The sequence below is a fragment of the Amblyomma mixtum genome, chromosome 6 (genome assembly GCF_055824585.1).
Source record: "Amblyomma mixtum isolate Tamu chromosome 6, ASM5582458v1, whole genome shotgun sequence".
In the NCBI taxonomy this organism is placed as follows: Eukaryota; Metazoa; Arthropoda; class Arachnida; order Ixodida; family Ixodidae; genus Amblyomma; species Amblyomma mixtum.
Genome location: NC_143017.1, coordinates 44,715,570 through 44,729,971, shown reverse-complemented (window position 1 = coordinate 44,729,971; position 14,402 = coordinate 44,715,570).

Here is a 14,402-nt window from a genome sequence, read left to right as displayed (position 1 = left end):
GAAGCATTCGTGGCAGCCCTACCCATTGGAGAAGACAGGACCAGAAATCTTTTTACCTTCAAGAAATTTGGAGCGCTGGAGATGCATTACGAACCACACAGTGTGGCTCAGAAGCAAACCCCCTGGGCTCAAAACTTTTCACAAAGGCTGTACCTCAGCGCAAGCAACTCGCATTTACATTCATCACTACAAAATACATGGCGCTGCGTTCCACAGCTCATAGCAGTCGAATGAAATGCTTTGTAGGGTGGAATGGGATTTTTAACGGGTCCCGTTTCAAAATTTGCTTACTCATAATACTCACGGACGCTTCACTGCACAAAGATACTTCACGAAGTCAAAGACCATAACGTCTTTACTAGGTCCACTTTTTTTGCAGTTCGAACCAACGAGCCTTCCTAGCATGCTACTTAGACCGTCCGGGCCTGGGAACTTCTGAACCTGCAGAAAAGAAATGGCCGATTTCACCTCATCTAAAGTAAAAGATCCCTCAATGACTGCACACTGCTCATATTCAAGACAAGGAAACGCTTCTCCTAAGTGATTCAAATTGGACCCTCTGATCGGGTTACTATTATCACCAAACAGCCGCATATAAAAGTTAAAGAAAGCCCCTGGAATACATCCCCCCCCCCCCGCCCTGTCGGACGTTCTGAACAGTCTAAGTAGTGAGTTCTGTAAAGCTTTTATGCCTAGCGTAGCCCTTTACTTTTTGGTAGTTTTCAGTGCAGCTCATGACATGGGCATTTTGCCTCCCACGTTCTACACTGGTCACACCGTACTAATCCCAAAAAAGCATATAGACGCAGATCGGTTGAAAACTGTTAAACGGTACCGTCTGATATCCTTATGCAACGTGGATTATAAGATATTTGCGAAGATTCTTTCTTCTTGTCTGCAGCTTGTGGCATTAGATTTATTAGGGCTGTACCAAGTGCGCGGAATCAAAGGCCATCGTATTCGAAACCATAACCATATGGCACGTTCTCTTCCGTGTTAAGAGACAGTGCCAGATGAGGTCAGTCAAGTGGCTCGTATTCAGATTGATCTGGTAAAAGCTTTCGATAAGGTCAGTCATGATTACGAAACCTATTCCACTTAAAACATCTGATGGACAGGGCTGCCCGCTATCACTTTGTTATTTGCTTTATACATTGGGCCCCTATGTCGCAGTACCTACCAGAACACAGCCGTTCGTGGCTTCTCACTATCACAATGTGAAATTAAAACTTAAGCTTATGCTGATGACATTGCCGTTTCTGCTCTGATAAAAAAGAGTGTGCTCGAAGTTTTGAGTGTAACTAAGCAGTTTTACGATTGTTCTGGTGCGTCTCTTAACCTCGATAAATCTGGTGTGTTCTGGGTAGGACACTTGGGTACGAAACCGAGATTTTTTCGTGGCATCAAGTGGGACTCCAAAGATTTACAATTCTTGGGGGCTCCATTGCATCAGTATCGCAAGAGTGGACCTCGTTGGGATTCTCAGATCTCATTACGTGGGCGACAAACCCAGGCTTGGAAGGGCAGGGAACTGTATCTATTTGTACAAGCGCAAGTTTGCAATATCTTCTTGGTTTCAAAGGTTATATATGTCATGGAGGTGTTGCATTACGCAAGAGAAAAGTAGAGGCAGTTCATACAATTTTTGAAACTTTTGTGTGGCGCTCTGAATGGGAGCCGACGTGTAAAGGCTATTAATTTCTCCCTCGGGAGGCCGCTGGAGCTGGTCTGCAGTACTTGTTTGTTCATCAGCCTGTTTCAAAGTTTTCCTTTTAGATCAGTTAACCGTCCCTTCCTCCTAGCTGTGTTTAACAGACGATTAAGTGCTCATTAAGTGCTGTTTGCACCCACTGGTCACAGGAATGAGGGGCCTTCGTGGGGTTTTCTTAACAAGTCGCCGACACATTCCATTTCCTCTCTGTACGGTTTTCCTCAAAATTCCTATACAGTCTATTCAGAAAACAGATGACAAAAATTCTGATTGAGGCGTTGTTTCCTGTACCGATGTATTGGCAGCCTTACCACTGCTTTCTAGACAACAGTGTATTAAAGCGGGTGCAATGAATGTGCGTTCAAGCGACCGCAAAGACTTTCTTGTTTGAACTTCACATGTCCGCTTTGCCTGCCAAAACTTCGCTTCGTGAAAAAAGGGACTTTTTTGTCATGGCCTGTGAGCTTCCGCTTGTGTCAGCAGCCATAAACTATTCGTCATTTCTTTGTGTTTTGACGTGATGCAGCATTTTTTGGGACATTCTTCAACAGACTGACAAAAAGGACATTGAGATTATGCCCTATACTATTAGATTTTTACCCACGTGGAAGGTTCTAAGGTTCCATTCGATCTTTTAGGGCTCAAAGGACTGCTTAGCCTGTGGAAGAGCCGCATGACAGATCGCTACGCAGTGTGCTACGTTCATCGAAGTCTCTGTTCAGAGAGCAGTGTGCTATGGTGCGGTGGGTATATGCCGCGCAGGATCAGCCTCCTGCCTGGCTCCCTTTCGTCAATGCATGCGTGTGTCTCCCGGAATTTCGATGCGCTGACAAAGTGAGAGTGGATGCTGGTGCAATTTTGTATGACGAGTTCCGTGATGCAGCTCGGTTAAGTCAGACTTAAGCCTGTGAGTGTGGGTGTACTTCCATGCAATAAGGAAAAGAGCAGCCTTCGTAGCGTGTTCTGCGCATGCTCACCTCTGAATCTAAACGACATTGCTTCGATTCCCCGGATCTGCACAAGATATTACACATGGAGATTTTCGTGTTACAATGCCAGTACTGGCTTTTCTGCAACACGAGCTTCTTAACAGTACCGCGCTAACGCTAAACGTGCCAGTTACGTATGATTCTGGAATTGTCCGATTTTTCTTTTGCGGGCTTCTCAAGCTTGAGTAAAAAGAGAGGTTACATTGCATCGGGGCTATACGGGAGCCAATACATGTTCCCTCATTTTTAAGGTAGGGCTTATTCCATGAAAGATAGGTGGTGGACCCCAAGTAAAATGATAAAAGCTCTAAAAAAATGACAGACAATTACGGTAGTCGGTAATGCGAACTTTCATCGTGGCTTTTGATGTATTTTAGTTTCGCCACCTTTCCGGATCCTCCCGTAGCAGCCACCTTCATCTGTCCATTCCTCCGCTTTCGTCTCGGCAGGTGGCATTTTGCCCTGCTACTATTTCTCACCTGTCAAGTAGGGTGATAGCAGACTAGGCCGACATGTAGTGGCAGATGGCGTGTTACACTGCTAGCCAGCCTCCAGTATCTTCCCGTGACAGCTACCTTCGCTCTGCTACTTGGACATCCGGTTACGCCGACGGCTACTACTCAGGAACGCTCGCCTAAGAGCTCAACTCCAAAAGATACTGGCTGTAGTTCCGTTTGAGTTTTGAAAAGCCACTCATTCCGAACAGGTCATTGCATTCCTCGACACAGTGTAGTAACATATCATGAGGTGGTGAACAATACAGATCTTCTTATGTCAACCGCAAAAGCGCGTAGGTTATCAATGTTGCCAGACTGCACAAAATCTAAAATCTGACGAATTTTTAATTAAGAACGGGTCGTCTGTATTAGCAGATTGAGCTTACTTTGGAAATATAGTGACAACTGCCTTTTCCACGTGTTTGTTTCAAAATAATAGTTCCAAAAGGCTTCTAAAGTATGTGGGCTTTCGGGCTGAAGAATGCAATAAGGAAGCCTTTTTTAGAGTCAGAAAAGCTGCTCGAGAGCCCACACTCCGAACAGAGAGGAGTAAACAAAGGGAGTAAGCTGTCCTCTCGCGTACTGCCATTTCATAAACGGGAGTGCACTTGGGTCATCTCACTCAGTTTTTACTTCCATATAGGTGTATTCTTGTTTAGTGTGGACCGAGGTTAAGCTCGCCGCATTATTTTTTTCGCCTTAATCTTAACTTAACGGATAAGAAGGGGGTGAAATAGGAGAAAATTCAAAATTAATTTTTGAGAGAAATAGCGCACTATATGTCACATCTCGATGGACACCTGAACCATGCCTTAGGGGAAGAAGATATGTCACGTGGCTGCCACACTACTACCTTTCCTCTACTTGAAGGTCAAATTGCGGCGCCGTTGTTGTTGGTGGTTATTTCTTATTTTAAAAAATGCAAGGAAAAGATGTTGCTAGCGTTGGCATATGCCATCGAAACCTGAAGAACCTGAGCTGTGGCTCGCAAGAATAACGGGACAGGGAGAGGAAAGACAGAGAGAAAGAAATGGGGGGGAGCGATGGTAACAAAGGATAGGGGTAGGATGGCAATATACACTACCATGTGCAAATACAGGACGCTGATGACTTGGCTTGACTAGGGAAGTTAATCTTTCGCTTTAAAAAAACTTGCCATACATTTAGCCTCGAGAGGAATTCGTATCTGCCGCGGCATGAACGCATATTTCAACTCTCCTCTGTCTGCACATGGCAGAGATTGCGGCTCAGCTCGAGCCAGTGATCAGGCCCGTGCCCTTTCCTTTTCATCATTCCTTAAGTCGCACCAGCCAACCGACAAGAGACCAGCTTCGCTTGTCTCTGCTCTAGGACACTCCGCCATCGCAGTTTTCTTTCTTTCGACTATATTTAGCTTTGTTTATACTTTACCTATAATTTTAGCCATCACAATACCATTTTCCTTCGCGTGTTAAAATTCATTAAAATGGCAGCCTCTAGCGCAATGCTTAGGAGATCGTCGTCTCCATTCCCTTTAATCTGTCCGCGATACCGTCCAAACACCTCGCGCGCTCTGATATGGAAATTACCATCAGCTTTCATTCGTGGGCAATACCTTCCAAACGAAACAGCACGTGACGGCTCCTTCTCAAGATTTTTACAAATACAATGCTGTGCCCTGCAGTATTGAAACACTTCAACGCCGAATTTGATGGAGGCTGCAACCTGTGTGGAGCAACGTTCTCGGGCGTTTTCCACGTGGGCCTACCCTTCCAATCTCCACCCATCCCAATCATTCATCTCCCATCCTTTTAGGGAGACCTGGCAGGCGGCGCTGCTCAGCTGCCATGACCTGCAGTCCCAACGAACCTTGGTCGCCATGGCGCTACCGGTGTTAGACGCCATTCGGAATCCGGAATAGGAGCCACCTAGATTTGTGAGGACCTGGGCCAATAAGGCCTGGACCCAAACACCTCCTTTTGTACATAGTCAATAGCTGTTTCCCACCACCATCACCACCACTTGAACGTACCAGCCAAAGTCCGAACAAGTGTCCGGTTTGAAATCTAGAAAAGAGAGAGAAAAGACTTGATAAGACGAATTCAGGGCCCGCCACAGGGTCCCCGCACGTCGCATTCCACTCAAGTGCTTATGTTCCTAAGGTCCATCACACTGGCAGCCTGGCCGGTGGCGATGGTGTACACGGCAGGACCTGTGAGCGCTGCATGGTCTCCCAGTCCTCCCAGCTCTTGAGGTGGTCTAGGCCTCGAGGGGGAGGGTCCGCCGACCAGAAGGAGAGGGTGTGGAGGGATGAGGCGAAGGGTTCTGGGCACAGGGCGAAAGCAGGTGTGGGGAAGGAGGCATGACAGTGGGCTAGGGTAAGGGTTGAGGGGAGAGTGTGTGTGTAGTCTGCGCCGGAGTGTTGCGTGTTTGTTACCTAGGGAGGGGTGGGGTGGGGGTTAGAACTGGCGTGAGGCTTTATGCCTGCGTCAGCTCGCTGAATGAGTTCATGCGCTCCTTCGCGAAACCCCTATCCGAGGTCACCCGAGCCCAGTTTAACGAACCTCGGGCTCAAAGTTCGGCGGCCTCGTTTCCGGGACTCCCGGAGTGCGCAGCAATTTATATCAGCCACACCTGGCGGGGTGGGTGTATAGGGCCAGTCCAGTATGCCAAAAGCATGGATATGGACTCAGCCTCGAGCAAAATTTAGAATCGTGCTTTTAGAGTCGGTTAAAATGTACCGGGCTTCCGTTCGGGTGATATCAAGTGCAATAGCGGTTTCCTCTGCAGCCTCTGGGGAGGTGTCCGGAGGGAGGATAAAGAAGAGTCCACCACAGCTGCTGTCGCTTCATCACCCGTGCAGGCAGCGCCTACCCATACGGCGTCCAGCTCGGAGTCGTACACTCGATGGAGGGCCTTCTCACGGGCACTGCGGTGCGGCTAATGGTGGGACAGTGCATATTGGTCAGGAGCGGCTTGATGAGCACCTGCCGGTGAAGGGGTCGTGGGATGACGAGGAGTGTTCGGTCGTTGGCCGGTATTCTGATTCCGAGGGAGTCCAGGGTATGCCGACCTGTGGAGGTTTCTGTGAGCCCGCTGTACTGGGCCTGTCGGTGGGCCTCTACGAGTTCCCCGACCGTGTTGTGGAAGCCCAGGCCAAGCACATGTCTGTGGGTGTGTTGAGGGGAAGATGAAGTGCTACCTTGAATGCCTTGCGGATCAAGACAGCCAAAACGTTTATGTCGTGTTTGGATACTGGTAGGTATGTGGTGGTGTACAGCACACGGCTGAAGACAAAGGCATCAATGAGGCTACATAGGTCGCGCTCCTTCATGCCTGTGTGATGTCCCGAAACCCTGCGGATAAAGTGCGATATCGCGCTTAGAACCTGCTTGAGTTTCTTGAGGGTGGTGGCGTTTTTGCCATAGTTCTGGATGTGCAGGCCCAATACTCGGAGAATGTCAACCTCCGATACCGGGTCGCCGTTCAGTTCAATGGCAATGGAGGAACGGGGGTAGCGGCGGTTCTTAGGCCGGATGAGGACCAGTTCCGACTTCTCTGGGAGCAAGACCGTCAGGTTGTCCGTGCGTAATTTTGGGTGAGGGTGGATACTTCCTGCAAAGGGTCCTCTATGCCGCCGTCACTGCCATGGGTGGTCCACAGAGTGATATTGTCGGCATAGTGTGTGTGCTTCAGGTGGGGAATAGTGGCAAATTTTCGGACGAGGGGGATGAGGGTAATGTTAAACAGGAAGGGGGAAAAGACAGACCCTTGAGGGGTGCCGATACTCTGAAGTGTGTGGGAGAGGCAAGACAGAGGGCCTAAGTGCAACTCAGCCGTGCGGTCAGTGAGGAATGCTTGAATGTAGGTGTACATGCGCATACCCACTCTCAATGGGGATAGAGCAGTCATGATCGCCTGTTGTTAAATGCGATCAAAAGCTTTGGAGAGATCGAAAGCTAAGACTGTCTTGGTGTGACCAGAAAGAAGCGGGTCGAAAATGTCGTGTGTGAGTTGCAGCATGGCGTCCTGTGCGGATAGATGGGGGCGAAATCCCACCATGCTATGCGGGTATAGATTGTCCGCCATGTGACTTGTGAGTCTCGCTAACAGAACATGCTCAAGGAGCTTCCCGAGGCATGAGGTTAGCGAAATCGGGCGAAGGTTTTGGAGTGTAAGTGGTTTGTTGGGTTTGGTATGAATATATTAACTTTGCGTGGCGCCAGGACAGCGGCAGGTCACCTTCCCACCAGCAGTGGTTGAAGTATTTCGTAATCTGGGTGATCGATTGGTCGTCCAGCTAAAGGAGAATGGAGTTTCTGATTTGGTGTGCACCAGATGCGGAGTTGGCGCGGAGAATCAGGAGGGCCGCTCTGAATTCCCTCTCCGTGTTGTCGGCGTCGAGTGTGGGAATGGCTTGGCCTGTGTAGTGGGGTAGATGTGTGGGTGGTGGTGAAAGCATTTATTACGAATGAGGAGGAGGTATGTTTGGATCAGCCCGTTAGGGACCGATCCTTACAAACACTAGGTGGAGGTCCCTAGTATGGGACCCCAGTGGCGGTTGCCGCCGCCCGGGCGCGCCCGACTAAAGCTTGTTGGGCCTGTAAGTCGTGGCAGCTGAGCAGGGTCGCCTCCCAGTCCTCCCGGGTTGGGTTGGGGATGGGGGGAATAGCGGGGTTGGAGGGGCGGGCCCACACCATGTGATAAGTGTCAGAAGACACTGCACTACAGTGTGGGCAGCTGCCGCTAAAGGAGGCGTCAAAATGTTTTAGCGCTGCCGGGCACAGCAATGTATTGGTGAGAAGGCGGAGAAGGAGCCGCTCATCCGCCTTCTTCAGGCCTTCACATGGGCCAGGGTAAAGGCGATGACAATTTTGATAATATGTTGTAATATCTTTGAATGTATAGACCGGATTAAAATCGGGTTCCTGATCGGACGGGGAGGAGAAAACAGCCCGGTGAGAGAGCGCGCGGGCGGCTGCGTCTGCTGCCTCGTTTCCTGCCAACCCCTGATGAGCAGGGGCCCATATGAGGTAACGGTGTGCGGGGTCCGTATCCCGTATGCAATTTTGGTATATTCGATAGGCTAGGAAGGGAGTGCAGCCTTGTTCAACGTTCCGACAGGCCCCTCGCGAGTCGGTGATTATGTATTTTGAATTGGAATGTGAGGCCGCGAGAGCAATCGCGACCTCTTCTGCTTGTGTTGCACTGCGGGCTCTGAAAGTTAGGCCGTTAACTGTGTTGCTGTTGTGAACTACCGCGGCTTCCCAGAGGTGTAGAAGGTGGTTATCCACGTCCGTGACCGCCTCTGAGAGCTGGATGTGTGTTTCATGCGAGGAAAGGTGTGCCAGCAGCTGTTGGGACCATGCTGTGTAGCCTTGCGCGGAAATGGGTGTATTATCAAGTGAGTTAAAATTTTGCCTGAATTTCGTCCAATCTGGGATATGGGCTTGTGTTCTGGGACGCTTGAGGGGCGTGTGCGTAGTGTAGTGTTAATGATGCAGTGGTCGCTACCGAGGGTCTCCTCGGTGTTGAGCCAGTCTGCGTGTCGTATGTTGCGAGTGAAGGTTAAGTCCGGACACGTATCCCGTGTCACGGAATTTCCTAGCCGGGTTGGGTGGACAGGGTCCGTGTGGAGGGTGAGGCCCAACGTGGACGCAAGCTCCGCCAGCTTACGCCCGCGCCACTCCTCCTTGCGATACCCCCACTGCTGACTGGGAGCGTTAAAGTCGCCCACAATCAGCAGGGGATCGCGGCCCGCTACTCTTAGCGCGCGGCTAAAGAGGTCCGCAAAAGTCACTCGCTTTAATTTGGGAGAGCAGTACACGTTGAGTATATGCAACGGTGGGTCCCTGCGGCGGACTGGTAGGAGGGTCACCATTACATAAGAGTACTCTAGTTGGAGGTCGAGATCCACTAGGTTGGCTGTGTAGTCTTTGTGAACGAGAAGACAAGACGCGGGATCCTGTTGGAACGTCGTGTAATTTGAAATTGTGGCGCCCAGGCCTGGCTCTTCGAGGGCAACCACGGCTGGTAAGGACTCGAAAGTTTCAAGGTAGAGGCGGAAATTGGCCCGCTTAGTGCGGTCCTTAAAGCCTCTACAGTTCCACTGCGTTATTGAAGTTGACATGGCCGAATTGGATATGGCGGAACTCCTTTGATTAAGGTGTCTCGTCATGATTTAAAATTCTTGGGGGGGAGGAGGAGGGATTGGCTGCCTCAGAGCCAGCTACTTGCGCCATCAAGGGGGCGATGACGGAAGGAGCGGGGCAGCTGTCCTCATTGTCCGAATCAATAATCAGACGGTTGAATTTTGAAGGGCGGGATACGTCCCTAATGGGTCCCATCCGACGGAGGAGGCGGGGGTTGTCCGAGATGTGTTTTGAGACCACCGCGGGGACGGCAGATTTGACCTTTGTCAAGATCTGGTCCATGGCGGTATCGATCATATATCGCAATTTAGAGGTTAAGCGCTCCTCCATCGCAGAGATGGCTGTCACGAGGGCAGGCGAGATCTCCGCGTCGCTCTCCATTGCGTCCGAGTTCTGCGGGCTCGGTGCGGCGGACGCCAATTTTGACTCTAAATTTTGAATTTTGTTGAGCAAAAGCTCATTCTGTGCCCGGAGCACGTCTATCTGTTTTTTTGTACTCCGCGTCGAGTGCGGAGACGGTTACGGGGGAGGGTGAGGGATGGGAGGAAGAGGAGGCGATCTCAGCCCAGCTGCTCACCTGTTTGTCGTGTTGAGGCGCTGATGCCCGGGCGTCGGCAGCGCCAATTGTCTTGAGGGCCGGGAAGTGTCTAGTGTCTCTGCCGCTGGGCGGTGGAGGCGCCGTCTTCTTCCCGGGCGCTGGCTTCACCGACGGTGAAGAAGGTGACGATGTCTTGTGGTCGGTGCCGGCCGTGAGCATCACGCGGCGTTCCGCCACCGACACCTGGTTTTGAATGACTTGGCTGCTTGCCAGGTCTGGTTTTTTGGCACCTCTGGGCGTTTAGCCTTGGGGCCATACACCTTGAGCTGCCGGAATTTTCCCGTGCAGTCGCGGGAGTTGGTAGCGTGGGCTTGCCCACAGACTGCACAGGACAGAGTACATTCGTGCGGCGCCTTGACTCCGTCGACGGTCGGCGCCGTTTGGCCACACAGGCCGCACTTTTCATCCGGGCAGGGGCAGGTGTCTGCTCGGTGGCCCACAGTGCCGCACCGCACGCAGGCCGGAATGGTTCTCTTGTACGCACGCACAAGGGTCACCTCAGAGTTATAATGCACATATCGCGGCACCACTTTTCCCACGAAGGTGAGCGACGCGACGTCGGATTTGCCAAGCTTGCGGATATCGGCAAGCTCTCCAGCACGCCACTGGATCTTGTTTTGGAGGGACTCACTGGTCTCGTGTTTGGCACGGTGATGACGCTGCGGCACACGTCTCCAGTGAGTTTCAACTGGCCGTACATAGAGAGCTGGCCCTTCGGTGATGTTAGTTGAAAATCCCGCAGAAGCTTGTCCGCGACGTGCGGCTCTCTGGTGCCTGCGACAATGAGGTTTTGCTCCCATGTGGGGAGCAGGCTGAGGGATGCTGCGGCCTTGGCGCCCAGGTAGGCCGCGAACGCTGCTCCCAGCTGGCCATGTTGGTAGACATCCCTCAGAGCGACGGTCACCCGGGGCTTCAGGATGATCACGATGTCTTCTGGATGAAGACGCGGCAGTGGCTTTGGTTTCCAAGAGAGTCCCGTCTTAGACTCGCCCCCTCCGTGAAGCGCTGCAGCGCGCGCAGCAGCGTTGTCCCGTGTTGAGCGGCCTGCCGACGTGGCGTCCGCTTTCTTGGAGGCGGCGTCCCGCTTGCGGGAGCGGCGTTCCGCTAGTTTGAAGAGCCTCGGGTACTCGATGGGCGCAGAATCCGGACTCTCAGGCGTTGGATCTGAAGGAACCTCGGACCAGGCCATGGCGTCCGGGTCGTAGCCGCGTTGTACTTTTTGGCGAGCCATCTTGACACGGGTGGGCGACTCACTCACGGCCGAGCGTCGGCGTAGGCGTTAGGCCTAGCGCCGTCGCCACGAAACGCAAGTGAGGATCGGCCCTAAAATGCGTAAATGTTGCCCCACCTGTGTGTGAGTGGTGTCCACAGGTAGCTGTCGACTTCGCGAAGACAGACGCGGCTGCGTTGGCGGGGTTCCGGCCGAGGAACCATGGCTCCAGCCAAAAGTTGGCGGAGACGATGCGCTGTACGTCCACTCGCTCCGCGCGCTCAAAGCGCAGCATCTAGATGTGTGGGGGCACCTGGAGAGATGTACATGGTTTGAGGTGTATCTAGGGGGGTGTCGGGATCGTCATTGTGTTCGTGTGTGATGCGTGTCACGTGGTGTTTAGTTGCTGATTTGATGTGTGTGGGGTCAATGAAGTGTCGGAGTAGTTGCAATGCGCGTTTGCTGGACAGGTTTCCGGCGATGCCGTCACATATCTGTCCCCAGTTGGATCGGTAGAGCTCCTCAGAGTGTTGTTGGAAATATGTGTCTGCAGTGCGGCCAGCCGCTTTTAAGTGTCCTGTTGTGTTTGTTGCCTTTCCAGTGTTCAGGGGGCTGTGATAAGCCCCCCAGAGGTGGGCTAGGCGTGTGTCCAGAGCAAGGGTTTCGGTGGTACGTTCAATGTGTCCCGTGTTGTGGTGAACGTCATTCTTGAGTGATTGCACCCATGCGTCGATGCCTGCGATGGGAATGTCTGGGAAGGCGGTGCGTGCAGCGCGAAGGGCATCCCAGTTAATGAGTTTGTGTGTTGTATTTACGTGACGGGGTGGTTTGTACGGGAGTGATTTGTATAATGTAATGACCACTGCCCAGTGTATGTTGTGTTCTGTTTCAGATGAAGCCGCGGATGTAGGGGCTCAGCGTCAGGTCAGGACTGTTGCCGATCCGCGTAGGCGTCAGAAACTTCGTGTGAGCAGTGAGTTGTAGGTTTTGCACGAGTAGCCAGCGCTTCCGACATCGATGTGTTGTGGATGTGTATCCCCATTCAGTAAGTATGCTGAATGTCCCCGTCGATGAGTAGGAGATGTTTCCCTGGTAGATGTAGTTTTCGCAGTAGTGATTCTAGCGGGGCGATCAGCTGGGACGGGGGGTGGAAAGGTTTGCTATAAAGACTGAAGGAAGTGCATGTGTGTGATGTATAGTTCAGTGATCACGCAGGGCGTCTCAGACGTGATGTGATGAGTTTTGTAGTTGAGGCTTCGGTAAATGAGTGTGGACGCCCTGGGTGTGTTAGTGGCATCTGAGTGTGTGTAGCTGGGGAGGTTTGCTCGATGTGCAGTCTCGGGGAGAAGTATGGGGTGCGTGGGTGTGATGGTGGGAAGACGTTACAGAGGTGAACGCTTGGCTCGGAAGCCGCGGCAGCTTCAAGTTAAGATGGGGAGAGAGTGCTCCACCCCGCCATATTGGATAGTGAGGAAATTGAGGAGGGTAGCAAAACGGGTGTCGATTGCTATGTGTTGCTCAGGAATGGTGCTTTGTGCTTGCGGAAGGCGGATGGGGGCCCGTCCACTGTGCGATGTCAGTGCACGTTAAAGATCCCCAGGTGGTCGAAATTAATCCGGAGACCTCCACTACGGCACCTCTTTCTCTTTGTTCTTTCACTGCTACCTTCCTCCCTTTCTTACGGCGCGGTTTAGGCGTCCGCCGAGATATGTGAGACAGATACTACGCCATTTCCTTTCTTCAAAAACCAATTTACCAATTTTATTTTAGTAGAGGGGATTTGAAGTTGGGTGAAGCGATGGGTAAGATTAGGTTTCATGAGCTCCAGCGTCTTGGTAAGCATAGCGTTCATGCGCTGCTCAAGTTTTTCGATCAGGGGGGCGGAGAGGAGATTGAATGTGGCCTCGAGGCGGGCGTCCAGGTCATTTTAGTTTGTGGTCAAATTTTGCTTCGAGTGCTGCTAATTTAACGTCTATTTCTGTGGGCACGAGAGGGGGTGGGGTGTCTGAGGTGCGCTGCTTCTTTGCAGGGGAGGGTGTTCGAAGTGTCTGTGGATGATGAGGTCGGATTAGTGAGAGGGGGTGCGGGTTGATGAAACCTACGCATGATTGCATTTGGTGAAACGCTTCATACAACTTCAGATCAAAATTCAACAAATTAAAAATTACTCTCAAAGCGGGACATCTAATCGCGCATTACGTGTGTCAATCCAATTTCGTAGCCGAAGCCCATAGACAGTCATGCCATAGGCAGCTATAGTGTGACCCACACCCACCAACGCCCATTCATGTGTTTTCACTATTCGACTCCCGACTGATGGTTGCCGCTAGTTGCGACCAGCGTTCCTGTACTAGGTGTTTCGCAGATTCGAACGCAATCAGTCCCATACTTGTGTAACAATATGGAGGCCAACAACATTTGCCATAGAAACCGCCGCCTCGTCGAGTGTTACAGTGGCACAACGCCGGGAAGACGCTTCAACGGCCTCCCTATGGTACCGCATAATAAAAAAAAATGTCAGAGGCTTAGCTAATGTTAAGCCTAGTCAGATGCGAAGCGTATTGATGGCTAGGCTTGGTAATACATGGCTTTCCTTGGTTGAATACTTGGTCATTTTAATACAACCACTAGAAGTGTAGCAAGGATTGCCGTGGCAGCTATATACGGTATCATCGGTGAATTCAATGCAGAGTGTACAACCGCTGCCCCAGCACCGGCTACAACAGCATTCTTGGCATCCATGCAAAGTACATTGGAAACACTCTTAGTTATTCCACCACCGCCACCATTCCCTATAGACTGTATTGATGTACCACCAGCAGCAGCAGGCAGCGCCTCTGATGTGGAGTCTCCACCGCCGCGGCCGACCGCGCGAGCAGGCAGCCCATCTCTCCTCTGCTGTGACGTCATGTTGTCCCGTGGTCAGCCGCCGCGCCTCTGATGTGGAGCCTCCACCGCCGCGGCCGACCGCGCGAGCCAGCAGCCCATCTCCTCTGCTGTGACGTCATGTTGTCACGTGGTCACGTGGTGTCACGTAGTTTAGTTCCATTAACGTTGGTCACGGTGCTAGCTCCACCGCCGCGCTCGACGGGCTGTAGTGTAGCTCTAGTAATATGCTTCGCATAAAAATTGGCTGGGGCTTAGCTAAGGTTAAGCCTGGATATCTCGATGCGAAAATCTGCTGTAATCTGCGATAAACACGCGCTTGAGACGAACGTCAAACGATGACGCACAGCGCGCGGAGCCTATGGGCAAGTGCGCCTTAT